Source organism: Schistocerca gregaria, chromosome 6, assembly GCF_023897955.1.
Source record: "Schistocerca gregaria isolate iqSchGreg1 chromosome 6, iqSchGreg1.2, whole genome shotgun sequence".
Lineage (NCBI taxonomy): Eukaryota > Metazoa > Arthropoda > Insecta > Orthoptera > Acrididae > Schistocerca > Schistocerca gregaria.
In genome coordinates, this window is record NC_064925.1 from 30623235 (window position 1) to 30647059 (window position 23825).

Genomic DNA, 23825 nt, shown 5'->3' on the forward strand with positions numbered 1-23825 from the left:
TGGAGGGGGCGTAGCTCAGATGGTAGAGCGCTCGCTTAGCATGCGAGAGGTACTGGGATCGATACCCAGCGCCTCCAGAATTTTTAACACCCCTACATGCGCACCTTGCCATGCAAGTGGAGTAATTCACAGCCAGCAGATGTGTCTAGGCAGATACAAGAGAACGATTAGCATCCACAATTGGCAAGCGAGCTGTTATTCGTGCGCAGGAAGCACCCTCCTCCAACTCCTACACTTAATTTACAAACAGTACAAGTGTTCCCATAACATTCTTAAGCCTACGTCGGAAAGATCTGCCTTACGCCAGGTTCACGTAAATCCCACTGCACATTCCTATTCTTTGCGTGCAGTCGGCTGCTACTGGTGTTGCTAGTTGTGACTTCTGATAACAGATGCCGTAGCAATCAGTTCATGGAGTGATTTGTATGTTTTGCGATAGTCTGTCTCTGACAAGCAAGCACAGGTGACATAGGTGCGAACGCAGGAAGCTTGCAGCCCCTCGCTGCCTGCAGACACCGAGCAGCCACACTAGGAGGGCGGCCTAAGCCGTAGGCGAAATGTGCTCATTCGCTTTGGGGCGACGTCGAACTATAAATGAGGCTGTCACTAGCGTGAGCGTCGTGTAAAGTCGTAAAAGTCGGCTGCATGGGCGAGTGCCATGTTTGGGGAGCGTTTCGTAGTTTGCGCAGTGCAATGGAGACGTGGAAACTTGTTGTGGCCCAGTGTTTTGCAGTTGGACGACAAGAGTGGTACACAGTAGCAAAGAGCGAGGCACTGAGTTTGCATGAACAGTGGAGTGCAGAATGGGGCTCGAGATGTGCTTGTTACCTCAGGTGCTGTGTGATTGTCGACAAGGAGTGAAAACGGAGCAATTTGTGACCCCCCTTTCAATTTAAGACGTTAAAAACAGACGGAATTTGCATTCGTAATACCAGAGCATCGAAACTACTTGGAACTCTTGTGTATATGAACGTGTCCGCGCCTTTGTACTCTGGTCCCTTCAGCGCTACAAACCAACCAAGCATCGTGTCCGTGCACATCAGAGTCTCAAGGAATGGAGAATAGCGCAGTTTGGTCGCGGATGGGGGCGTAGCTCAGTTGGTAGAGCGTTCGCTTTGCATGTGAAAGGTCCCGGGTTCAAGCCCCGGCGCCTCCATGTTTTGTGGTCAGTGGATGCCAAGTGTTGATCGCGGCGAACCTAAAAGCACGCAAGATGTTGCAAAGCCAGCGTCACAGACTTGTATGATGCATACTGACGTAAGGAGAGCAAGATGTATGTGTGGGGACCGGCTGTCATCGAGTGCAGGTCTGTCTTAGGTATCACGGCTTAACGTCATTGAAGTCTGGAGAGTGGACAACACGTTCGTCTTACTCAGAGCGGTGTCCGAATTCTATTTTCGACGTGATGCGTGCCACTTCCATTGTGGCCAACTACGATTCAATACAGAATGCACGAAACCTGAAAGACACCCTCACAGATACATAGAGAGTAGTGTTTGTCTGCGGAATAATGGGAGTGCAAGCGTCTGTGACATTGATATTGCTGTATGTAGCACAATTTATCATGGAGGGGGCGTAGCTCAGATGGTAGAGCGCTCGCTTAGCATGCGAGAGGTACTGGGATCGATACCCAGCGCCTCCAGAATTTTTAACACCCCTACATGCGCACCTTGCCATGCAAGTGGAGTAATTCACAGCCAGCAGATGTGTCTAGGCAGATACAAGAGAACGATTAGCATCCACAATTGGCAAGCGAGCTGTTATTCGTGCGCAGGAAGCACCCTCCTCCAACTCCTACACTTAATTTACAAACAGTACAAGTGTTCCCATAACATTCTTAAGCCTACGTCGGAAAGATCTGCCTTACGCCAGGTTCACGTAAATCCCACTGCACATTCCTATTCTTTGCGTGCAGTCGGCTGCTACTGGTGTTGCTAGTTGTGACTTCTGATAACAGATGCCGTAGCAATCAGTTCATGGAGTGATTTGTATGTTTTGCGATAGTCTGTCTCTGACAAGCAAGCACAGGTGACATAGGTGCGAACGCAGGAAGCTTGCAGCCCCTCGCTGCCTGCAGACACCGAGCAGCCACACTAGGAGGGCGGCCTAAGCCGTAGGCGAAATGTGCTCATTCGCTTTGGGGCGACGTCGAACTATAAATGAGGCTGTCACTAGCGTGAGCGTCGTGTAAAGTCGTAAAAGTCGGCTGCATGGGCGAGTGCCATGTTTGGGGAGCGTTTCGTAGTTTGCGCAGTGCAATGGAGACGTGGAAACTTGTTGTGGCCCAGTGTTTTGCAGTTGGACGACAAGAGTGGTACACAGTAGCAAAGAGCGAGGCACTGAGTTTGCATGAACAGTGGAGTGCAGAATGGGGCTCGAGATGTGCTTGTTACCTCAGGTGCTGTGTGATTGTCGACAAGGAGTGAAAACGGAGCAATTTGTGACCCCCCTTTCAATTTAAGACGTTAAAAACAGACGGAATTTGCATTCGTAATACCAGAGCATCGAAACTACTTGGAACTCTTGTGTATATGAACGTGTCCGCGCCTTTGTACTCTGGTCCCTTCAGCGCTACAAACCAACCAAGCATCGTGTCCGTGCATATCAGAGTCTCAAGGAATGGAGAATAGCGCAGTTTTGTCGCGGATGGGGGCGTAGCTCAGTTGGTAGAGCGTTCGCTTTGCATGTGAAAGGTCCCGGGTTCAAGCCCCGGCGCCTCCATGTTTTGTGGTCAGTGGATGCCAAGTGTTGATCGCGGCGAACCTAAAAGCACGCAAGATGTTGCAAAGCCAGCGTCACAGACTTGTATGATGCATACTGACGTAAGGAGAGCAAGATGTATGTGTGGGGACCGGCTGTCATCGAGTGCAGGTCTGTCTTAGGTATCACGGCTTAACGTCATTGAAGTCTAGAGAGTGGACAACACGTTCGTCTTACTCAGAGCGGTGTCCGAATTCTATTTTCGACGTGATGCGTGCCACTTCCATTGTGGCCAACTACGATTCAATACAGAATGCACGAAACCTGAAAGACACCCTCACAGATACATAGAGAGTAGTGTTTGTCTGCGGAATAATGGGAGTGCAAGCGTCTGTGACATTGATATTGCTGTATGTAGCACAATTTATCATGGAGGGGGCGTAGCTCAGATGGTAGAGCGCTCGCTTAGCATGCGAGAGGTACTGGGATCGATACCCAGCGCCTCCAGAATTTTTAACACCCCTACATGCGCACCTTGCCATGCAAGTGGAGTAATTCACAGCCAGCAGATGTGTCTAGGCAGATACAAGAGAACGATTAGCATCCACAATTGGCAAGCGAGCTGTTATTCGTGCGCAGGAAGCACCCTCCTCCAACTCCTACACTTAATTTACAAACAGTACAAGTGTTCCCATAACATTCTTAAGCCTACGTCGGAAAGATCTGCCTTACGCCAGGTTCACGTAAATCCCACTGCACATTCCTATTCTTTGCGTGCAGTCGGCTGCTACTGGTGTTGCTAGTTGTGACTTCTGATAACAGATGCCGTAGCAATCAGTTCATGGAGTGATTTGTATGTTTTGCGATAGTCTGTCTCTGACAAGCAAGCACAGGTGACATAGGTGCGAACGCAGGAAGCTTGCAGCCCCTCGCTGCCTGCAGACACCGAGCAGCCACACTAGGAGGGCGGCCTAAGCCGTAGGCGAAATGTGCTCATTCGCTTTGGGGCGACGTCGAACTATAAATGAGGCTGTCACTAGCGTGAGCGTCGTGTAAAGTCGTAAAAGTCGGCTGCATGGGCGAGTGCCATGTTTGGGGAGCGTTTCGTAGTTTGCGCAGTGCAATGGAGACGTGGAAACTTGTTGTGGCCCAGTGTTTTGCAGTTGGACGACAAGAGTGGTACACAGTAGCAAAGAGCGAGGCACTGAGTTTGCATGAACAGTGGAGTGCAGAATGGGGCTCGAGATGTGCTTGTTACCTCAGGTGCTGTGTGATTGTCGACAAGGAGTGAAAACGGAGCAATTTGTGACCCCCCTTTCAATTTAAGACGTTAAAAACAGACGGAATTTGCATTCGTAATACCAGAGCATCGAAACTACTTGGAACTCTTGTGTATATGAACGTGTCCGCGCCTTTGTACTCTGGTCCCTTCAGCGCTACAAACCAACCAAGCATCGTGTCCGTGCACATCAGAGTCTCAAGGAATGGAGAATAGCGCAGTTTGGTCGCGGATGGGGGCGTAGCTCAGTTGGTAGAGCGTTCGCTTTGCATGTGAAAGGTCCCGGGTTCAAGCCCCGGCGCCTCCATGTTTTGTGGTCAGTGGATGCCAAGTGTTGATCGCGGCGAACCTAAAAGCACGCAAGATGTTGCAAAGCCAGCGTCACAGACTTGTATGATGCATACTGACGTAAGGAGAGCAAGATGTATGTGTGGGGACCGGCTGTCATCGAGTGCAGGTCTGTCTTAGGTATCACGGCTTAACGTCATTGAAGTCTGGAGAGTGGACAACACGTTCGTCTTACTCAGAGCGGTGTCCGAATTCTATTTTCGACGTGATGCGTGCCACTTCCATTGTGGCCAACTACGATTCAATACAGAATGCACGAAACCTGAAAGACACCCTCACAGATACATAGAGAGTAGTGTTTGTCTGCGGAATAATGGGAGTGCAAGCGTCTGTGACATTGATATTGCTGTATGTAGCACAATTTATCATGGAGGGGGCGTAGCTCAGATGGTAGAGCGCTCGCTTAGCATGCGAGAGGTACTGGGATCGATACCCAGCGCCTCCAGAATTTTTAACACCCCTACATGCGCACCTTGCCATGCAAGTGGAGTAATTCACAGCCAGCAGATGTGTCTAGGCAGATACAAGAGAACGATTAGCATCCACAATTGGCAAGCGAGCTGTTATTCGTGCGCAGGAAGCACCCTCCTCCAACTCCTACACTTAATTTACAAACAGTACAAGTGTTCCCATAACATTCTTAAGCCTACGTCGGAAAGATCTGCCTTACGCCAGGTTCACGTAAATCCCACTGCACATTCCTATTCTTTGCGTGCAGTCGGCTGCTACTGGTGTTGCTAGTTGTGACTTCTGATAACAGATGCCGTAGCAATCAGTTCATGGAGTGATTTGTATGTTTTGCGATAGTCTGTCTCTGACAAGCAAGCACAGGTGACATAGGTGCGAACGCAGGAAGCTTGCAGCCCCTCGCTGCCTGCAGACACCGAGCAGCCACACTAGGAGGGCGGCCTAAGCCGTAGGCGAAATGTGCTCATTCGCTTTGGGGCGACGTCGAACTATAAATGAGGCTGTCACTAGCGTGAGCGTCGTGTAAAGTCGTAAAAGTCGGCTGCATGGGCGAGTGCCATGTTTGGGGAGCGTTTCGTAGTTTGCGCAGTGCAATGGAGACGTGGAAACTTGTTGTGGCCCAGTGTTTTGCAGTTGGACGACAAGAGTGGTACACAGTAGCAAAGAGCGAGGCACTGAGTTTGCATGAACAGTGGAGTGCAGAATGGGGCTCGAGATGTGCTTGTTACCTCAGGTGCTGTGTGATTGTCGACAAGGAGTGAAAACGGAGCAATTTGTGACCCCCCTTTCAATTTAAGACGTTAAAAACAGACGGAATTTGCATTCGTAATACCAGAGCATCGAAACTACTTGGAACTCTTGTGTATATGAACGTGTCCGCGCCTTTGTACTCTGGTCCCTTCAGCGCTACAAACCAACCAAGCATCGTGTCCGTGCATATCAGAGTCTCAAGGAATGGAGAATAGCGCAGTTTTGTCGCGGATGGGGGCGTAGCTCAGTTGGTAGAGCGTTCGCTTTGCATGTGAAAGGTCCCGGGTTCAAGCCCCGGCGCCTCCATGTTTTGTGGTCAGTGGATGCCAAGTGTTGATCGCGGCGAACCTAAAAGCACGCAAGATGTTGCAAAGCCAGCGTCACAGACTTGTATGATGCATACTGACGTAAGGAGAGCAAGATGTATGTGTGGGGACCGGCTGTCATCGAGTGCAGGTCTGTCTTAGGTATCACGGCTTAACGTCATTGAAGTCTAGAGAGTGGACAACACGTTCGTCTTACTCAGAGCGGTGTCCGAATTCTATTTTCGACGTGATGCGTGCCACTTCCATTGTGGCCAACTACGATTCAATACAGAATGCACGAAACCTGAAAGACACCCTCACAGATACATAGAGAGTAGTGTTTGTCTGCGGAATAATGGGAGTGCAAGCGTCTGTGACATTGATATTGCTGTATGTAGCACAATTTATCATGGAGGGGGCGTAGCTCAGATGGTAGAGCGCTCGCTTAGCATGCGAGAGGTACTGGGATCGATACCCAGCGCCTCCAGAATTTTTAACACCCCTACATGCGCACCTTGCCATGCAAGTGGAGTAATTCACAGCCAGCAGATGTGTCTAGGCAGATACAAGAGAACGATTAGCATCCACAATTGGCAAGCGAGCTGTTATTCGTGCGCAGGAAGCACCCTCCTCCAACTCCTACACTTAATTTACAAACAGTACAAGTGTTCCCATAACATTCTTAAGCCTACGTCGGAAAGATCTGCCTTACGCCAGGTTCACGTAAATCCCACTGCACATTCCTATTCTTTGCGTGCAGTCGGCTGCTACTGGTGTTGCTAGTTGTGACTTCTGATAACAGATGCCGTAGCAATCAGTTCATGGAGTGATTTGTATGTTTTGCGATAGTCTGTCTCTGACAAGCAAGCACAGGTGACATAGGTGCGAACGCAGGAAGCTTGCAGCCCCTCGCTGCCTGCAGACACCGAGCAGCCACACTAGGAGGGCGGCCTAAGCCGTAGGCGAAATGTGCTCATTCGCTTTGGGGCGACGTCGAACTATAAATGAGGCTGTCACTAGCGTGAGCGTCGTGTAAAGTCGTAAAAGTCGGCTGCATGGGCGAGTGCCATGTTTGGGGAGCGTTTCGTAGTTTGCGCAGTGCAATGGAGACGTGGAAACTTGTTGTGGCCCAGTGTTTTGCAGTTGGACGACAAGAGTGGTACACAGTAGCAAAGAGCGAGGCACTGAGTTTGCATGAACAGTGGAGTGCAGAATGGGGCTCGAGATGTGCTTGTTACCTCAGGTGCTGTGTGATTGTCGACAAGGAGTGAAAACGGAGCAATTTGTGACCCCCCTTTCAATTTAAGACGTTAAAAACAGACGGAATTTGCATTCGTAATACCAGAGCATCGAAACTACTTGGAACTCTTGTGTATATGAACGTGTCCGCGCCTTTGTACTCTGGTCCCTTCAGCGCTACAAACCAACCAAGCATCGTGTCCGTGCACATCAGAGTCTCAAGGAATGGAGAATAGCGCAGTTTGGTCGCGGATGGGGGCGTAGCTCAGTTGTTAGAGCGTTCGCTTTGCATGTGAAAGTTCCCGGGTTCAAGCCCCGGCGCCTCCATGTTTTGTGGTCAGTGGATGCCAAGTGTTGATCGCGGCGAACCTAAAAGCACGCAAGATGTTGCAAAGCCAGCGTCACAGACTTGTATGATGCATACTGACGTAAGGAGAGCAAGATGTATGTGTGGGGACCGGCTGTCATCGAGTGCAGGTCTGTCTTAGGTATCACGGCTTAACGTCATTGAAGTCTGGAGAGTGGACAACACGTTCGTCTTACTCAGAGCGGTGTCCGAATTCTATTTTCGACGTGATGCGTGCCACTTCCATTGTGGCCAACTACGATTCAATACAGAATGCACGAAACCTGAAAGACACCCTCACAGATACATAGAGAGTAGTGTTTGTCTGCGGAATAATGGGAGTGCAAGCGTCTGTGACATTGATATTGCTGTATGTAGCACAATTTATCATGGAGGGGGCGTAGCTCAGATGGTAGAGCGCTCGCTTAGCATGCGAGAGGTACTGGGATCGATACCCAGCGCCTCCAGAATTTTTAACACCCCTACATGCGCACCTTGCCATGCAAGTGGAGTAATTCACAGCCAGCAGATGTGTCTAGGCAGATACAAGAGAACGATTAGCATCCACAATTGGCAAGCGAGCTGTTATTCGTGCGCAGGAAGCACCCTCCTCCAACTCCTACACTTAATTTACAAACAGTACAAGTGTTCCCATAACATTCTTAAGCCTACGTCGGAAAGATCTGCCTTACGCCAGGTTCACGTAAATCCCACTGCACATTCCTATTCTTTGCGTGCAGTCGGCTGCTACTGGTGTTGCTAGTTGTGACTTCTGATAACAGATGCCGTAGCAATCAGTTCATGGAGTGATTTGTATGTTTTGCGATAGTCTGTCTCTGACAAGCAAGCACAGGTGACATAGGTGCGAACGCAGGAAGCTTGCAGCCCCTCGCTGCCTGCAGACACCGAGCAGCCACACTAGGAGGGCGGCCTAAGCCGTAGGCGAAATGTGCTCATTCGCTTTGGGGCGACGTCGAACTATAAATGAGGCTGTCACTAGCGTGAGCGTCGTGTAAAGTCGTAAAAGTCGGCTGCATGGGCGAGTGCCATGTTTGGGGAGCGTTTCGTAGTTTGCGCAGTGCAATGGAGACGTGGAAACTTGTTGTGGCCCAGTGTTTTGCAGTTGGACGACAAGAGTGGTACACAGTAGCAAAGAGCGAGGCACTGAGTTTGCATGAACAGTGGAGTGCAGAATGGGGCTCGAGATGTGCTTGTTACCTCAGGTGCTGTGTGATTGTCGACAAGGAGTGAAAACGGAGCAATTTGTGACCCCCCTTTCAATTTAAGACGTTAAAAACAGACGGAATTTGCATTCGTAATACCAGAGCATCGAAACTACTTGGAACTCTTGTGTATATGAACGTGTCCGCGCCTTTGTACTCTGGTCCCTTCAGCGCTACAAACCAACCAAGCATCGTGTCCGTGCACATCAGAGTCTCAAGGAATGGAGAATAGCGCAGTTTGGTCGCGGATGGGGGCGTAGCTCAGTTGGTAGAGCGTTCGCTTTGCATGTGAAAGGTCCCGGGTTCAAGCCCCGGCGCCTCCATGTTTTGTGGTCAGTGGATGCCAAGTGTTGATCGCGGCGAACCTAAAAGCACGCAAGATGTTGCAAAGCCAGCGTCACAGACTTGTATGATGCATACTGACGTAAGGAGAGCAAGATGTATGTGTGGGGACCGGCTGTCATCGAGTGCAGGTCTGTCTTAGGTATCACGGCTTAACGTCATTGAAGTCTAGAGAGTGGACAACACGTTCGTCTTACTCAGAGCGGTGTCCGAATTCTATTTTCGACGTGATGCGTGCCACTTCCATTGTGGCCAACTACGATTCAATACAGAATGCACGAAACCTGAAAGACACCCTCACAGATACATAGAGAGTAGTGTTTGTCTGCGGAATAATGGGAGTGCAAGCGTCTGTGACATTGATATTGCTGTATGTAGCACAATTTATCATGGAGGGGGCGTAGCTCAGATGGTAGAGCGCTCGCTTAGCATGCGAGAGGTACTGGGATCGATACCCAGCGCCTCCAGAATTTTTAACACCCCTACATGCGCACCTTGCCATGCAAGTGGAGTAATTCACAGCCAGCAGATGTGTCTAGGCAGATACAAGAGAACGATTAGCATCCACAATTGGCAAGCGAGCTGTTATTCGTGCGCAGGAAGCACCCTCCTCCAACTCCTACACTTAATTTACAAACAGTACAAGTGTTCCCATAACATTCTTAAGCCTACGTCGGAAAGATCTGCCTTACGCCAGGTTCACGTAAATCCCACTGCACATTCCTATTCTTTGCGTGCAGTCGGCTGCTACTGGTGTTGCTAGTTGTGACTTCTGATAACAGATGCCGTAGCAATCAGTTCATGGAGTGATTTGTATGTTTTGCGATAGTCTGTCTCTGACAAGCAAGCACAGGTGACATAGGTGCGAACGCAGGAAGCTTGCAGCCCCTCGCTGCCTGCAGACACCGAGCAGCCACACTAGGAGGGCGGCCTAAGCCGTAGGCGAAATGTGCTCATTCGCTTTGGGGCGACGTCGAACTATAAATGAGGCTGTCACTAGCGTGAGCGTCGTGTAAAGTCGTAAAAGTCGGCTGCATGGGCGAGTGCCATGTTTGGGGAGCGTTTCGTAGTTTGCGCAGTGCAATGGAGACGTGGAAACTTGTTGTGGCCCAGTGTTTTGCAGTTGGACGACAAGAGTGGTACACAGTAGCAAAGAGCGAGGCACTGAGTTTGCATGAACAGTGGAGTGCAGAATGGGGCTCGAGATGTGCTTGTTACCTCAGGTGCTGTGTGATTGTCGACAAGGAGTGAAAACGGAGCAATTTGTGACCCCCCTTTCAATTTAAGACGTTAAAAACAGACGGAATTTGCATTCGTAATACCAGAGCATCGAAACTACTTGGAACTCTTGTGTATATGAACGTGTCCGCGCCTTTGTACTCTGGTCCCTTCAGCGCTACAAACCAACCAAGCAACGTGTCCGTGCATATCAGAGCCTCAAGGAATGGAGAATAGCGCAGTTTTGTCGCGGATGGGGGCGTAGCTCAGTTGGTAGAGCGATCGCTTTGCATGTGAAAGGTCCCGGGTTCAAGCCCCGGCGCCTCCATGTTTTGTGGTCAGTGGATGCCAAGTGTTGATCGCGGCGAACCTAAAAGCACGCAAGATGTTGCAAAGCCAGCGTCACAGACTTGTATGATGCATACTGACGTAAGGAGAGCAAGATGTATGTGTGGGGACCGGCTGTCATCGAGTGCAGGTCTGTCTTAGGTATCACGGCTTAACGTCATTGAAGTCTAGAGAGTGGACAACACGTTCGTCTTACTCAGAGCGGTGTCCGAATTCTATTTTCGACGTGATGCGTGCCACTTCCATTGTGGCCAACTACGATTCAATACAGAATGCACGAAACCTGAAAGACACCCTCACAGATACATAGAGAGTAGTGTTTGTCTGCGGAATAATGGGAGTGCAAGCGTCTGTGACATTGATATTGCTGTATGTAGCACAATTTGTCATGGAGGGGGCGTAGCTCAGATGGTAGAGCGCTCGCTTAGCATGCGAGAGGTACTGGGATCGATACCCAGCGCCTCCAGAATTTTTAACACCCCTACATGCGCACCTTGCCATGCAAGTGGAGTAATTCACAGCCAGCAGATGTGTCTAGGCAGATACAAGAGAACGATTAGCATCCACAATTGGCAAGCGAGCTGTTATTCGTGCGCAGGAAGCACCCTCCTCCAACTCCTACACTTAATTTACAAACAGTACAAGTGTTCCCATAACATTCTTAAGCCTACGTCGGAAAGATCTGCCTTACGCCAGGTTCACGTAAATCCCACTGCACATTCCTATTCTTTGCGTGCAGTCGGCTGCTACTGGTGTTGCTAGTTGTGACTTCTGATAACAGATGCCGTAGCAATCAGTTCATGGAGTGATTTGTATGTTTTGCGATAGTCTGTCTCTGACAAGCAAGCACAGGTGACATAGGTGCGAACGCAGGAAGCTTGCAGCCCCTCGCTGCCTGCAGACACCGAGCAGCCACACTAGGAGGGCGGCCTAAGCCGTAGGCGAAATGTGCTCATTCGCTTTGGGGCGACGTCGAACTATAAATGAGGCTGTCACTAGCGTGAGCGTCGTGTAAAGTCGTAAAAGTCGGCTGCATGGGCGAGTGCCATGTTTGGGGAGCGTTTCGTAGTTTGCGCAGTGCAATGGAGACGTGGAAACTTGTTGTGGCCCAGTGTTTTGCAGTTGGACGACAAGAGTGGTACACAGTAGCAAAGAGCGAGGCACTGAGTTTGCATGAACAGTGGAGTGCAGAATGGGGCTCGAGATGTGCTTGTTACCTCAGGTGCTGTGTGATTGTCGACAAGGAGTGAAAACGGAGCAATTTGTGACCCCCCTTTCAATTTAAGACGTTAAAAACAGACGGAATTTGCATTCGTAATACCAGAGCATCGAAACTACTTGGAACTCTTGTGTATATGAACGTGTCCGCGCCTTTGTACTCTGGTCCCTTCAGCGCTACAAACCAACCAAGCATCGTGTCCGTGCACATCAGAGTCTCAAGGAATGGAGAATAGCGCAGTTTGGTCGCGGATGGGGGCGTAGCTCAGTTGGTAGAGCGTTCGCTTTGCATGTGAAAGGTCCCGGGTTCAAGCCCCGGCGCCTCCATGTTTTGTGGTCAGTGGATGCCAAGTGTTGATCGCGGCGAACCTAAAAGCACGCAAGATGTTGCAAAGCCAGCGTCACAGACTTGTATGATGCATACTGACGTAAGGAGAGCAAGATGTATGTGTGGGGACCGGCTGTCATCGAGTGCAGGTCTGTCTTAGGTATCACGGCTTAACGTCATTGAAGTCTAGAGAGTGGACAACACGTTCGTCTTACTCAGAGCGGTGTCCGAATTCTATTTTCGACGTGATGCGTGCCACTTCCATTGTGGCCAACTACGATTCAATACAGAATGCACGAAACCTGAAAGACACCCTCACAGATACATAGAGAGTAGTGTTTGTCTGCGGAATAATGGGAGTGCAAGCGTCTGTGACATTGATATTGCTGTATGTAGCACAATTTATCATGGAGGGGGCGTAGCTCAGATGGTAGAGCGCTCGCTTAGCATGCGAGAGGTACTGGGATCGATACCCAGCGCCTCCAGAATTTTTAACACCCCTACATGCGCACCTTGCCATGCAAGTGGAGTAATTCACAGCCAGCAGATGTGTCTAGGCAGATACAAGAGAACGATTAGCATCCACAATTGGCAAGCGAGCTGTTATTCGTGCGCAGGAAGCACCCTCCTCCAACTCCTACACTTAATTTACAAACAGTACAAGTGTTCCCATAACATTCTTAAGCCTACGTCGGAAAGATCTGCCTTACGCCAGGTTCACGTAAATCCCACTGCACATTCCTATTCTTTGCGTGCAGTCGGCTGCTACTGGTGTTGCTAGTTGTGACTTCTGATAACAGATGCCGTAGCAATCAGTTCATGGAGTGATTTGTATGTTTTGCGATAGTCTGTCTCTGACAAGCAAGCACAGGTGACATAGGTGCGAACGCAGGAAGCTTGCAGCCCCTCGCTGCCTGCAGACACCGAGCAGCCACACTAGGAGGGCGGCCTAAGCCGTAGGCGAAATGTGCTCATTCGCTTTGGGGCGACGTCGAACTATAAATGAGGCTGTCACTAGCGTGAGCGTCGTGTAAAGTCGTAAAAGTCGGCTGCATGGGCGAGTGCCATGTTTGGGGAGCGTTTCGTAGTTTGCGCAGTGCAATGGAGACGTGGAAACTTGTTGTGGCCCAGTGTTTTGCAGTTGGACGACAAGAGTGGTACACAGTAGCAAAGAGCGAGGCACTGAGTTTGCATGAACAGTGGAGTGCAGAATGGGGCTCGAGATGTGCTTGTTACCTCAGGTGCTGTGTGATTGTCGACAAGGAGTGAAAACGGAGCAATTTGTGACCCCCCTTTCAATTTAAGACGTTAAAAACAGACGGAATTTGCATTCGTAATACCAGAGCATCGAAACTACTTGGAACTCTTGTGTATATGAACGTGTCCGCGCCTTTGTACTCTGGTCCCTTCAGCGCTACAAACCAACCAAGCATCGTGTCCGTGCACATCAGAGTCTCAAGGAATGGAGAATAGCGCACTTTGGTCGCGGATGGGGGCGTAGCTCAGTTGGTAGAGCGTTCGCTTTGCATGTGAAAGGTCCCGGGTTGAAGCCCCGGCGCCTCCATGTTTTGTGGTCAGTGGATGCCAAGTGTTGATCGCGGCGAACCTAAAAGCACGCAAGATGTTGCAAAGCCAGCGTCACAGACTTGTATGATGCATACTGACGTAAGGAGAGCAAGATGTATGTGTGGGGACCGGCTGTCATCGAGTGCAGGTCTGTCTTAGGTATCACGGCTTAACGTCATTGAAGTCTAGAGAGTGGACAACACGATCGTCTTACTCAGAGCGGTGTCCGAATTCTATTTTCGACGTGATGCGTGCCACTTCCATTGTGGCCAACTACGATTCAATACAGAATGCACGAAACCTGAAAGACACCCTCACAGATACATAGAGAGTAGTGTTTGTCTGCGGAATAATGGGAGTGCAAGCGTCTGTGACATTGATATTGCTGTATGTAGCACAATTTATCATGGAGGGGGCGTAGCTCAGATGGTAGAGCGCTCGCTTAGCATGCGAGAGGTACTGGGATCGATACCCAGCGCCTCCAGAATTTTTAACACCCCTACATGCGCACCTTGCCATGCAAGTGGAGTAATTCACAGCCAGCAGATGTGTCTAGGCAGATACAAGAGAACGATTAGCATCCACAATTGGCAAGCGAGCTGTTATTCGTGCGCAGGAAGCACCCTCCTCCAACTCCTACACTTAATTTACAAACAGTACAAGTGTTCCCATAACATTCTTAAGCCTACGTCGGAAAGATCTGCCTTACGCCAGGTTCACGTAAATCCCACTGCACATTCCTATTCTTTGCGTGCAGTCGGCTGCTACTGGTGTTGCTAGTTGTGACTTCTGATAACAGATGCCGTAGCAATCAGTTCATGGAGTGATTTGTATGTTTTGCGATAGTCTGTCTCTGACAAGCAAGCACAGGTGACATAGGTGCGAACGCAGGAAGCTTGCAGCCCCTCGCTGCCTGCAGACACCGAGCAGCCACACTAGGAGGGCGGCCTAAGCCGTAGGCGAAATGTGCTCATTCGCTTTGGGGCGACGTCGAACTATAAATGAGGCTGTCACTAGCGTGAGCGTCGTGTAAAGTCGTAAAAGTCGGCTGCATGGGCGAGTGCCATGTTTGGGGAGCGTTTCGTAGTTTGCGCAGTGCAATGGAGACGTGGAAACTTGTTGTGGCCCAGTGTTTTGCAGTTGGACGACAAGAGTGGTACACAGTAGCAAAGAGCGAGGCACTGAGTTTGCATGAACAGTGGAGTGCAGAATGGGGCTCGAGATGTGCTTGTTACCTCAGGTGCTGTGTGATTGTCGACAAGGAGTGAAAACGGAGCAATTTGTGACCCCCCTTTCAATTTAAGACGTTAAAAACAGACGGAATTTGCATTCGTAATACCAGAGCATCGAAACTACTTGGAACTCTTGTGTATATGAACGTGTCCGCGCCTTTGTACTCTGGTCCCTTCAGCGCTACAAACCAACCAAGCATCGTGTCCGTGCACATCAGAGTCTCAAGGAATGGTGAATAGCGCACTTTGGTCGCGGATGGGGGCGTAGCTCAGTTGGTAGAGCGTTCGCTTTGCATGTGAAAGGTCCCGGGTTCAAGCCCCGGCGCCTCCATGTTTTGTGGTCAGTGGATGCCAAGTGTTGATCGCGGCGAACCTAAAAGCACGCAAGATGTTGCAAAGCCAGCGTCACAGACTTGTATGATGCATACTGACGTAAGGAGAGCAAGATGTATGTGTGGGGACCGGCTGTCATCGAGTGCAGGTCTGTCTTAGGTATCACGGCTTAACGTCATTGAAGTCTAGAGAGTGGACAACACGTTCGTCTTACTCAGAGCGGTGTCCGAATTCTATTTTCGACGTGATGCGTGCCACTTCCATTGTGGCCAACTACGATTCAATACAGAATGCACGAAACCTGAAAGACACCCTCACAGATACATAGAGAGTAGTGTTTGTCTGCGGAATAATGGGAGTGCAAGCGTCTGTGACATTGATATTGCTGTATGTAGCACAATTTATCATGGAGGGGGCGTAGCTCAGATGGTAGAGCGCTCGCTTAGCATGCGAGAGGTACTGGGATCGATACCCAGCGCCTCCAGAAATTTTAACACCCCTACATGCGCACCTTGCCATGCAAGTGGAGTAATTCACAGCCAGCAGATGTGTCTAGGCAGATACAACAGAACGATTAGCATCCACAATTGGCAAGCGAGCTGTTATTCGTGCGCAGGAAGCACCCTCCTCCAACTGCTACACTTAATTTACAAACAGTACAAGTGTTCCCATAACATTCTTAAGCCTACGTCGGAAAGATCTGCCTTACGCCAGGTTCACGTAAATCCCACTGCACATTCCTATTCTTTGCGTGCAGTCGGCTGCTACTGGTGTTGCTAGTTGTGACTTCTGATAACAGATGCCGTAGCAATCAGTTCATGGAGTGATTTGTATGTTTTGCGATAGTCTGTCTCTGACAAGCAAGCACAGGTGACATAGGTGCGAACGCAGGAAGCTTGCAGCCCCTCGCTGCCTGCAGACACCGAGCAGCCACACTAGGAGGGCGGCCTAAGCCGTAGGCGAAATGTGCTCATTCGCTTTGGGGCGACGTCGAACTATAAATGAGGCTGTCACTAGCGTGAGCGTCGTGTAAAGTCGTAAAAGTCGGCTGCATGGGCGAGTGCCATGTTTGGGGAGCGTTTCGTAGTTTGCACAGTGCAATGGAGACGTGGAAACTTGTTGTGGCCCAGTGTTTTGCAGTTGGACGACAAGAGTGGTACACAGTAGCAAAGAGCGAGGCACTGAGTTTGCATGAACAGTGGAGTGCAGAATGGGGCTCGAGATGTGCTTGTTACCTCAGGTGCTGTGTGATTGTCGACAAGGAGTGAAAACGGAGCAATTTGTGACCCCCCTTTCAATTTAAGACGTTAAAAACAGACGGAATTTGCATTCGTAATACCAGAGCATCGAAACTACTTGGAACTCTTGTGTATATGAACGTGTCCGCGCCTTTGTACTCTGGTCCCTTCAGCGCTACAAACCAACCAAGCAACGTGTCCGTGCATATCAGAGTCTCAAGGAATGGAGAATAGCGCAGTTTTGTCGCGGATGGGGGCGTAGCTCAGTTGGTAGAGCGATCGCTTTGCATGTGAAAGGTCCCGGGTTCAAGCCCCGGCGCCTCCATGTTTTGTGGTCAGTGGATGCCAAGTGTTGATCGCGGCGAACCTAAAAGCACGCAAGATGTTGCAAAGCCAGCGTCACAGACTTGTATGATGCATACTGACGTAAGGAGAGCAAGATGTATGTGTGGGGACCGGCTGTCATCGAGTGCAGGTCTGTCTTAGGTATCACGGCTTAACGTCATTGAAGTCTAGAGAGTGGACAACACGTTCGTCTTACTCAGAGCGGTGTCCGAATTCTATTTTCGACGTGATGCGTGCCACTTCCATTGTGGCCAACTACGATTCAATACAGAATGCACGAAACCTGAAAGACACCCTCACAGATACATAGAGAGTAGTGTTTGTCTGCGGAATAATGGGAGTGCAAGCGTCTGTGACATTGATATTGCTGTATGTAGCACAATTTGTCATGGAGGGGGCGTAGCTCAGATGGTAGAGCGCTCGCTTAGCATGCGAGAGGTACTGGGATCGATACCCAGCGCCTCCAGAATTTTTAACACCCCTACATGCGCACCTTGCCATGCAAGTGGAGTAATTCACAGCCAGCAGATGTGTCTAGGCAGATACAAGAGAACGATTAGCATCCACAATTGGCAAGCGAGCTGTTATTCGTGCGCAGGAAGCACCCTCCTCCAACTCCTACACTTAATTTACAAACAGTACAAGTGTTCCCATAACATTCTTAAGCCTACGTCGGAAAGATCTGCCTTACGCCAGGTTCACGTAAATCCCACTGCACATTCCTATTCTTTGCGTGCAGTCGGCTGCTACTGGTGTTGCTAGTTGTGACTTCTGATAACAGATGCCGTAGCAATCAGTTCATGGAGTGATTTGTATGTTTTGCGATAGTCTGTCTCTGACAAGCAAGCACAGGTGACATAGGTGCGAACGCAGGAAGCTTGCAGCCCCTCGCTGCCTGCAGACACCGAGCAGCCACACTAGGAGGGCGGCCTAAGCCGTAGGCGAAATGTGCTCATTCGCTTTGGGGCGACGTCGAACTATAAATGAGGCTGTCACTAGCGTGAGCGTCGTGTAAAGTCGTAAAAGTCGGCTGCATGGGCGAGTGCCATGTTTGGGGAGCGTTTCGTAGTTTGCGCAGTGCAATGGAGACGTGGAAACTTGTTGTGGCCCAGTGTTTTGCAGTTGGACGACAAGAGTGGTACACAGTAGCAAAGAGCGAGGCACTGAGTTTGCATGAACAGTGGAGTGCAGAATGGGGCTCGAGATGTGCTTGTTACCTCAGGTGCTGTGTGATTGTCGACAAGGAGTGAAAACAGAGCAATTTGTGACCCCCCTTTCAATTTAAGACGTTAAAAACAGACGGAATTTGCATTCGTAATACCAGAGCATCGAAACTACTTGGAACTCTTGTGTATATGAACGTGTCCGCGCCTTTGTACTCTGGTCCCTTCAGCGCTACAAACCAACCAAGCATCGTGTCCGTGCACATCAGAGTCTCAAGGAATGGAGAATAGCGCAGTTTGGTCGCGGATGGGGGCGTAGCTCAGTTGGTAGAGCGTTCGCTTTGCATGTGAAAGGTCCCGGGTTCAAGCCCCGGCGCCTCCATGTTTTGTGGTCAGTGGATGCCAAGTGTTGATCGCGGCGAACCTAAAAGCACGCAAGATGTTGCAAAGCCAGCGTCACAGACTTGTATGATGCATACTGACGTAAGGAGAGCAAGATGTATGTGTGGGGACCGGCTGTCATCGAGTGCAGGTCTGTCTTAGGTATCACGGCTTAACGTCATTGAAGTCTAGAGAGTGGACAACACGTTCGTCTTACTCAGAGCGGTGTCCGAATTCTATTTTCGACGTGATGCGTGCCACTTCCATTGTGGCCAACTACGATTCAATACAGAATGCACGAAACCTGAAAGACACCCTCACAGATACATAGAGAGTAGTGTTTGTCTGCGGAATAATGGGAGTGCAAGCGTCTGTGACATTGATATTGCTGTATGTAGCACAATTTATCATGGAGGGGGCGTAGCTCAGATGGTAGAGCGCTCGCTTAGCATGCGAGAGGTACTGGGATCGATACCCAGCGCCTCCAGAATTTTTAACACCCCTACATGCGCACCTTGCCATGCAAGTGGAGTAATTCACAGCCAGCAGATGTGTCTAGGCAGATACAAGAGAACGATTAGCATCCACAATTGGCAAGCGAGCTGTTATTCGTGCGCAGGAAGCACCCTCCTCCAACTCCTACACTTAATTTACAAACAGTACAAGTGTTCCCATAACATTCTTAAGCCTACGTCGGAAAGATCTGCCTTACGCCAGGTTCCCGTAAATCCCACTGCACATTCCTATTCTTTGCGTGCAGTCGGCTGCTACTGGTGTTGCTAGTTGTGACTTCTGATAACAGATGCCGTAGCAATCAGTTCATGGAGTGATTTGTATGTTTTGCGATAGTCTGTCTCTGACAAGCAAGCACAGGTGACATAGGTGCGAACGCAGGAAGCTTGCAGCCCCTCGCTGCCTGCAGACACCGAGCAGCCACACTAGGAGGGCGGCCTAAGCCGTAGGCGAAATGTGCTCATTCGCTTTGGGGCGACGTCGAACTATAAATGAGGCTGTCACTAGCGTGAGCGTCGTGTAAAGTCGTAAAAGTCGGCTGCATGGGCGAGTGCCATGTTTGGGGAGCGTTTCGTAGTTTGCGCAGTGCAATGGAGACGTGGAAACTTGTTGTGGCCCAGTGTTTTGCAGTTGGACGACAAGAGTGGTACACAGTAGCAAAGAGCGAGGCACTGAGTTTGCATGAACAGTGGAGTGCAGAATGGGGCTCGAGATGTGCTTGTTACCTCAGGTGCTGTGTGATTGTCGACAAGGAGTGAAAACGGAGCAATTTGTGACCCCCCTTTCAATTTAAGACGTTAAAAACAGACGGAATTTGCATTCGTAATACCAGAGCATCGAAACTACTTGGAACTCTTGTGTATATGAACGTGTCCGCGCCTTTGTACTCTGGTCCCTTCAGCGCTACAAACCAACCAAGCATCGTGTCCGTGCACATCAGAGTCTCAAGGAATGGAGAATAGCGCACTTTGGTCGCGGATGGGGGCGTAGCTCAGTTGGTAGAGCGTTCGCTTTGCATGTGAAAGGTCCCGGGTTGAAGCCCCGGCGCCTCCATGTTTTGTGGTCAGTGGATGCCAAGTGTTGATCGCGGCGAACCTAAAAGCACGCAAGATGTTGCAAAGCCAGCGTCACAGACTTGTATGATGCATACTGACGTAAGGAGAGCAAGATGTATGTGTGGGGACCGGCTGTCATCGAGTGCAGGTCTGTCTTAGGTATCACGGCTTAACGTCATTGAAGTCTAGAGAGTGGACAACACGATCGTCTTACTCAGAGCGGTGTCCGAATTCTATTTTCGACGTGATGCGTGCCACTTCCATTGTGGCCAACTACGATTCAATACAGAATGCACGAAACCTGAAAGACACCCTCACAGATACATAGAGAGTAGTGTTTGTCTGCGGAATAATGGGAGTGCAAGCGTCTGTGACATTGATATTGCTGTATGTAGCACAATTTATCATGGAGGGGGCGTAGCTCAGATGGTAGAGCGCTCGCTTAGCATGCGAGAGGTACTGGGATCGATACCCAGCGCCTCCAGAATTTTTAACACCCCTACATGCGCACCTTGCCATGCAAGTGGAGTAATTCACAGCCAGCAGATGTGTCTAGGCAGATACAAGAGAACGATTAGCATCCACAATTGGCAAGCGAGCTGTTATTCGTGCGCAGGAAGCACCCTCCTCCAACTCCTACACTTAATTTACAAACAGTACAAGTGTTCCCATAACATTCTTAAGCCTACGTCGGAAAGATCTGCCTTACGCCAGGTTCACGTAAATCCCACTGCACATTCCTATTCTTTGCGTGCAGTCGGCTGCTACTGGTGTTGCTAGTTGTGACTTCTGATAACAGATGCCGTAGCAATCAGTTCATGGAGTGATTTGTATGTTTTGCGATAGTCTGTCTCTGACAAGCAAGCACAGGTGACATAGGTGCGAACGCAGGAAGCTTGCAGCCCCTCGCTGCCTGCAGACACCGAGCAGCCACACTAGGAGGGCGGCCTAAGCCGTAGGCGAAATGTGCTCATTCGCTTTGGGGCGACGTCGAACTATAAATGAGGCTGTCACTAGCGTGAGCGTCGTGTAAAGTCGTAAAAGTCGGCTGCATGGGCGAGTGCCATGTTTGGGGAGCGTTTCGTAGTTTGCGCAGTGCAATGGAGACGTGGAAACTTGTTGTGGCCCAGTGTTTTGCAGTTGGACGACAAGAGTGGTACACAGTAGCAAAGAGCGAGGCACTGAGTTTGCATGAACAGTGGAGTGCAGAATGGGGCTCGAGATGTGCTTGTTACCTCAGGTGCTGTGTGATTGTCGACAAGGAGTGAAAACGGAGCAATTTGTGACCCCCCTTTCAATTTAAGACGTTAAAAACAGACGGAATTTGCATTCGTAATACCAGAGCATCGAAACTACTTGGAACTCTTGTGTATATGAACGTGTCCGCGCCTTTGTACTCTGGTCCCTTCAGCGCTACAAACCAACCAAGCATCGTGTCCGTGCACATCAGAGTCTCAAGGAATGGAGAATAGCGCACTTTGGTCGCGGATGGGGGCGTAGCTCAGTTGGTAGAGCGTTCGCTTTGCATGTGAAAGGTCCCGGGTTCAAGCCCCGGCGCCTCCATGTTTTGTGGTCAGTGGATGCCAAGTGTTGATCGCGGCGAACCTAAAAGCACGCAAGATGTTGCAAAGCCAGCGTCACAGACTTGTATGATGCATACTGACGTAAGGAGAGCAAGATGTATGTGTGGGGACCGGCTGTCATCGAGTGCAGGTCTGTCTTAGGTATCACGGCTTAACGTCATTGAAGTCTAGAGAGTGGACAACACGTTCGTCTTACTCAGAGCGGTGTCCGAATTCTATTTTCGACGTGATGCGTGCCACTTCCATTGTGGCCAACTACGATTCAATACAGAATGCACGAAACCTGAAAGACACCCTCACAGATACATAGAGAGTAGTGTTTGTCTGCGGAATAATGGGAGTGCAAGCGTCTGTGACATTGATATTGCTGTATGTAGCACAATTTGTCATGGAGGGGGCGTAGCTCAGATGGTAGAGCGCTCGCTTAGCATGCGAGAGGTACTGGGATCGATACCCAGCGCCTCCAGAATTTTTAACACCCCTACATGCGCACCTTGCCATGCAAGTGGAGTAATTCACAGCCAGCAGATGTGTCTAGGCAGATACAAGAGAACGATTAGCATCCACAATTGGCAAGCGAGCTGTTATTCGTGCGCAGGAAGCACCCTCCTCCAACTCCTACACTTAATTTACAAACAGTACAAGTGTTCCCATAACATTCTTAAGCCTACGTCGGAAAGATCTGCCTTACGCCAGGTTCACGTAAATCCCACTGCACATTCCTATTCTTTGCGTGCAGTCGGCTGCTACTGGTGTTGCTAGTTGTGACTTCTGATAACAGATGCCGTAGCAATCAGTTCATGGAGTGATTTGTATGTTTTGCGATAGTCTGTCTCTGACAAGCAAGCACAGGTGACATAGGTGCGAACGCAGGAAGCTTGCAGCCCCTCGCTGCCTGCAGACACCGAGCAGCCACACTAGGAGGGCGGCCTAAGCCGTAGGCGAAATGTGCTCATTCGCTTTGGGGCGACGTCGAACTATAAATGAGGCTGTCACTAGCGTGAGCGTCGTGTAAAGTCGTAAAAGTCGGCTGCATGGGCGAGTGCCATGTTTGGGGAGCGTTTCGTAGTTTGCGCAGTGCAATGGAGACGTGGAAACTTGTTGTGGCCCAGTGTTTTGCAGTTGGACGACAAGAGTGGTACACAGTAGCAAAGAGCGAGGCACTGAGTTTGCATGAACAGTGGAGTGCAGAATGGGGCTCGAGATGTGCTTGTTACCTCAGGTGCTGTGTGATTGTCGACAAGGAGTGAAAACAGAGCAATTTGTGACCCCCCTTTCAATTTAAGACGTTAAAAACAGACGGAATTTGCATTCGTAATACCAGAGCATCGAAACTACTTGGAACTCTTGTGTATATGAACGTGTCCGCGCCTTTGTACTCTGGTCCCTTCAGCGCTACAAACCAACCAAGCATCGTGTCCGTGCACATCAGAGTCTCAAGGAATGGAGAATAGCGCAGTTTGGTCGCGGATGGGGGCGTAGCTCAGTTGGTAGAGCGTTCGCTTTGCATGTGAAAGGTCCCGGGTTCAAGCCCCGGCGCCTCCATGTTTTGTGGTCAGTGGATGCCAAGTGTTGATCGCGGCGAACCTAAAAGCACGCAAGATGTTGCAAAGCCAGCGTCACAGACTTGTATGATGCATACTGACGTAAGGAGAGCAAGATGTATGTGTGGGGACCGGCTGTCATCGAGTGCAGGTCTGTCTTAGGTATCACGGCTTAACGTCATTGAAGTCTAGAGAGTGGACAACACGTTCGTCTTACTCAGAGCGGTGTCCGAATTCTATTTTCGACGTGATGCGTGCCACTTCCATTGTGGCCAACTACGATTCAATACAGAATGCACGAAACCTGAAAGACACCCTCACAGATACATAGAGAGTAGTGTTTGTCTGCGGAATAATGGGAGTGCAAGCGTCTGTGACATTGATATTGCTGTATGTAGCACAATTTATCATGGAGGGGGCGTAGCTCAGATGGTAGAGCGCTCGCTTAGCATGCGAGAGGTACTGGGATCGATACCCAGCGCCTCCAGAATTTTTAACACCCCTACATGCGCACCTTGCCATGCAAGTGGAGTAATTCACAGCCAGCAGATGTGTCTAGGCAGATACAAGAGAACGATTAGCATCCACAATTGGCAAGCGAGCTGTTATTCGTGCGCAGGAAGCACCCTCCTCCAACTCCTACACTTAATTTACAAACAGTACAAGTGTTCCCATAACATTCTTAAGCCTACGTCGGAAAGATCTGCCTTACGCCAGGTTCCCGTAAATCCCACTGCACATTCCTATTCTTTGCGTGCAG

General features: G+C 49.9%; 31 non-coding genes across 31 annotated transcripts; all 31 read left to right on the top strand.

Moving 5' to 3' along the window:
- The first annotated feature begins 4 nt into the window (after positions 1-4).
- Trnaa-agc (transfer RNA alanine (anticodon AGC)) lies at positions 5-77 on the top strand. The gene has a single exon. It is a non-coding gene; the product is annotated as a tRNA-Ala (tRNA).
- Positions 78-1083: 1006 nt separating this feature from the next.
- On the top strand, positions 1084-1156 carry Trnaa-ugc (transfer RNA alanine (anticodon UGC)). Its single transcript has one exon. It is a non-coding gene; the product is annotated as a tRNA-Ala (tRNA).
- Positions 1157-1569: 413 nt separating this feature from the next.
- Positions 1570-1642, top strand: Trnaa-agc (transfer RNA alanine (anticodon AGC)). Its single transcript has one exon. It is a non-coding gene; the product is annotated as a tRNA-Ala (tRNA).
- Positions 1643-2648: 1006 nt separating this feature from the next.
- Positions 2649-2721, top strand: Trnaa-ugc (transfer RNA alanine (anticodon UGC)). The gene has a single exon. It is a non-coding gene; the product is annotated as a tRNA-Ala (tRNA).
- Positions 2722-3134: 413 nt separating this feature from the next.
- Positions 3135-3207, top strand: Trnaa-agc (transfer RNA alanine (anticodon AGC)). Its single transcript has one exon. It is a non-coding gene; the product is annotated as a tRNA-Ala (tRNA).
- Positions 3208-4213: 1006 nt separating this feature from the next.
- On the top strand, positions 4214-4286 carry Trnaa-ugc (transfer RNA alanine (anticodon UGC)). The gene has a single exon. It is a non-coding gene; the product is annotated as a tRNA-Ala (tRNA).
- Positions 4287-4699: 413 nt separating this feature from the next.
- Trnaa-agc (transfer RNA alanine (anticodon AGC)) lies at positions 4700-4772 on the top strand. Its single transcript has one exon. It is a non-coding gene; the product is annotated as a tRNA-Ala (tRNA).
- A 1006-nt stretch (positions 4773-5778) lies between these two features.
- Positions 5779-5851, top strand: Trnaa-ugc (transfer RNA alanine (anticodon UGC)). Its single transcript has one exon. It is a non-coding gene; the product is annotated as a tRNA-Ala (tRNA).
- A 413-nt stretch (positions 5852-6264) lies between these two features.
- Trnaa-agc (transfer RNA alanine (anticodon AGC)) lies at positions 6265-6337 on the top strand. Its single transcript has one exon. It is a non-coding gene; the product is annotated as a tRNA-Ala (tRNA).
- Positions 6338-7343: 1006 nt separating this feature from the next.
- On the top strand, positions 7344-7416 carry Trnaa-ugc (transfer RNA alanine (anticodon UGC)). The gene has a single exon. It is a non-coding gene; the product is annotated as a tRNA-Ala (tRNA).
- Positions 7417-7829: 413 nt separating this feature from the next.
- Positions 7830-7902, top strand: Trnaa-agc (transfer RNA alanine (anticodon AGC)). The gene has a single exon. It is a non-coding gene; the product is annotated as a tRNA-Ala (tRNA).
- A 1006-nt stretch (positions 7903-8908) lies between these two features.
- Trnaa-ugc (transfer RNA alanine (anticodon UGC)) lies at positions 8909-8981 on the top strand. Its single transcript has one exon. It is a non-coding gene; the product is annotated as a tRNA-Ala (tRNA).
- A 413-nt stretch (positions 8982-9394) lies between these two features.
- On the top strand, positions 9395-9467 carry Trnaa-agc (transfer RNA alanine (anticodon AGC)). Its single transcript has one exon. It is a non-coding gene; the product is annotated as a tRNA-Ala (tRNA).
- A 1006-nt stretch (positions 9468-10473) lies between these two features.
- On the top strand, positions 10474-10546 carry Trnaa-ugc (transfer RNA alanine (anticodon UGC)). The gene has a single exon. It is a non-coding gene; the product is annotated as a tRNA-Ala (tRNA).
- A 413-nt stretch (positions 10547-10959) lies between these two features.
- Trnaa-agc (transfer RNA alanine (anticodon AGC)) lies at positions 10960-11032 on the top strand. The gene has a single exon. It is a non-coding gene; the product is annotated as a tRNA-Ala (tRNA).
- A 1006-nt stretch (positions 11033-12038) lies between these two features.
- Positions 12039-12111, top strand: Trnaa-ugc (transfer RNA alanine (anticodon UGC)). Its single transcript has one exon. It is a non-coding gene; the product is annotated as a tRNA-Ala (tRNA).
- Positions 12112-12524: 413 nt separating this feature from the next.
- Positions 12525-12597, top strand: Trnaa-agc (transfer RNA alanine (anticodon AGC)). Its single transcript has one exon. It is a non-coding gene; the product is annotated as a tRNA-Ala (tRNA).
- A 1006-nt stretch (positions 12598-13603) lies between these two features.
- On the top strand, positions 13604-13676 carry Trnaa-ugc (transfer RNA alanine (anticodon UGC)). The gene has a single exon. It is a non-coding gene; the product is annotated as a tRNA-Ala (tRNA).
- Positions 13677-14089: 413 nt separating this feature from the next.
- Positions 14090-14162, top strand: Trnaa-agc (transfer RNA alanine (anticodon AGC)). Its single transcript has one exon. It is a non-coding gene; the product is annotated as a tRNA-Ala (tRNA).
- Positions 14163-15168: 1006 nt separating this feature from the next.
- On the top strand, positions 15169-15241 carry Trnaa-ugc (transfer RNA alanine (anticodon UGC)). The gene has a single exon. It is a non-coding gene; the product is annotated as a tRNA-Ala (tRNA).
- A 413-nt stretch (positions 15242-15654) lies between these two features.
- Positions 15655-15727, top strand: Trnaa-agc (transfer RNA alanine (anticodon AGC)). The gene has a single exon. It is a non-coding gene; the product is annotated as a tRNA-Ala (tRNA).
- A 1006-nt stretch (positions 15728-16733) lies between these two features.
- Trnaa-ugc (transfer RNA alanine (anticodon UGC)) lies at positions 16734-16806 on the top strand. Its single transcript has one exon. It is a non-coding gene; the product is annotated as a tRNA-Ala (tRNA).
- A 413-nt stretch (positions 16807-17219) lies between these two features.
- Trnaa-agc (transfer RNA alanine (anticodon AGC)) lies at positions 17220-17292 on the top strand. The gene has a single exon. It is a non-coding gene; the product is annotated as a tRNA-Ala (tRNA).
- A 1006-nt stretch (positions 17293-18298) lies between these two features.
- Trnaa-ugc (transfer RNA alanine (anticodon UGC)) lies at positions 18299-18371 on the top strand. Its single transcript has one exon. It is a non-coding gene; the product is annotated as a tRNA-Ala (tRNA).
- A 413-nt stretch (positions 18372-18784) lies between these two features.
- Trnaa-agc (transfer RNA alanine (anticodon AGC)) lies at positions 18785-18857 on the top strand. Its single transcript has one exon. It is a non-coding gene; the product is annotated as a tRNA-Ala (tRNA).
- Positions 18858-19863: 1006 nt separating this feature from the next.
- On the top strand, positions 19864-19936 carry Trnaa-ugc (transfer RNA alanine (anticodon UGC)). Its single transcript has one exon. It is a non-coding gene; the product is annotated as a tRNA-Ala (tRNA).
- Positions 19937-20349: 413 nt separating this feature from the next.
- Trnaa-agc (transfer RNA alanine (anticodon AGC)) lies at positions 20350-20422 on the top strand. Its single transcript has one exon. It is a non-coding gene; the product is annotated as a tRNA-Ala (tRNA).
- A 1006-nt stretch (positions 20423-21428) lies between these two features.
- On the top strand, positions 21429-21501 carry Trnaa-ugc (transfer RNA alanine (anticodon UGC)). The gene has a single exon. It is a non-coding gene; the product is annotated as a tRNA-Ala (tRNA).
- Positions 21502-21914: 413 nt separating this feature from the next.
- On the top strand, positions 21915-21987 carry Trnaa-agc (transfer RNA alanine (anticodon AGC)). Its single transcript has one exon. It is a non-coding gene; the product is annotated as a tRNA-Ala (tRNA).
- Positions 21988-22993: 1006 nt separating this feature from the next.
- Trnaa-ugc (transfer RNA alanine (anticodon UGC)) lies at positions 22994-23066 on the top strand. The gene has a single exon. It is a non-coding gene; the product is annotated as a tRNA-Ala (tRNA).
- Positions 23067-23479: 413 nt separating this feature from the next.
- Trnaa-agc (transfer RNA alanine (anticodon AGC)) lies at positions 23480-23552 on the top strand. Its single transcript has one exon. It is a non-coding gene; the product is annotated as a tRNA-Ala (tRNA).
- The last annotated feature ends 273 nt before the right edge of the window (positions 23553-23825 follow it).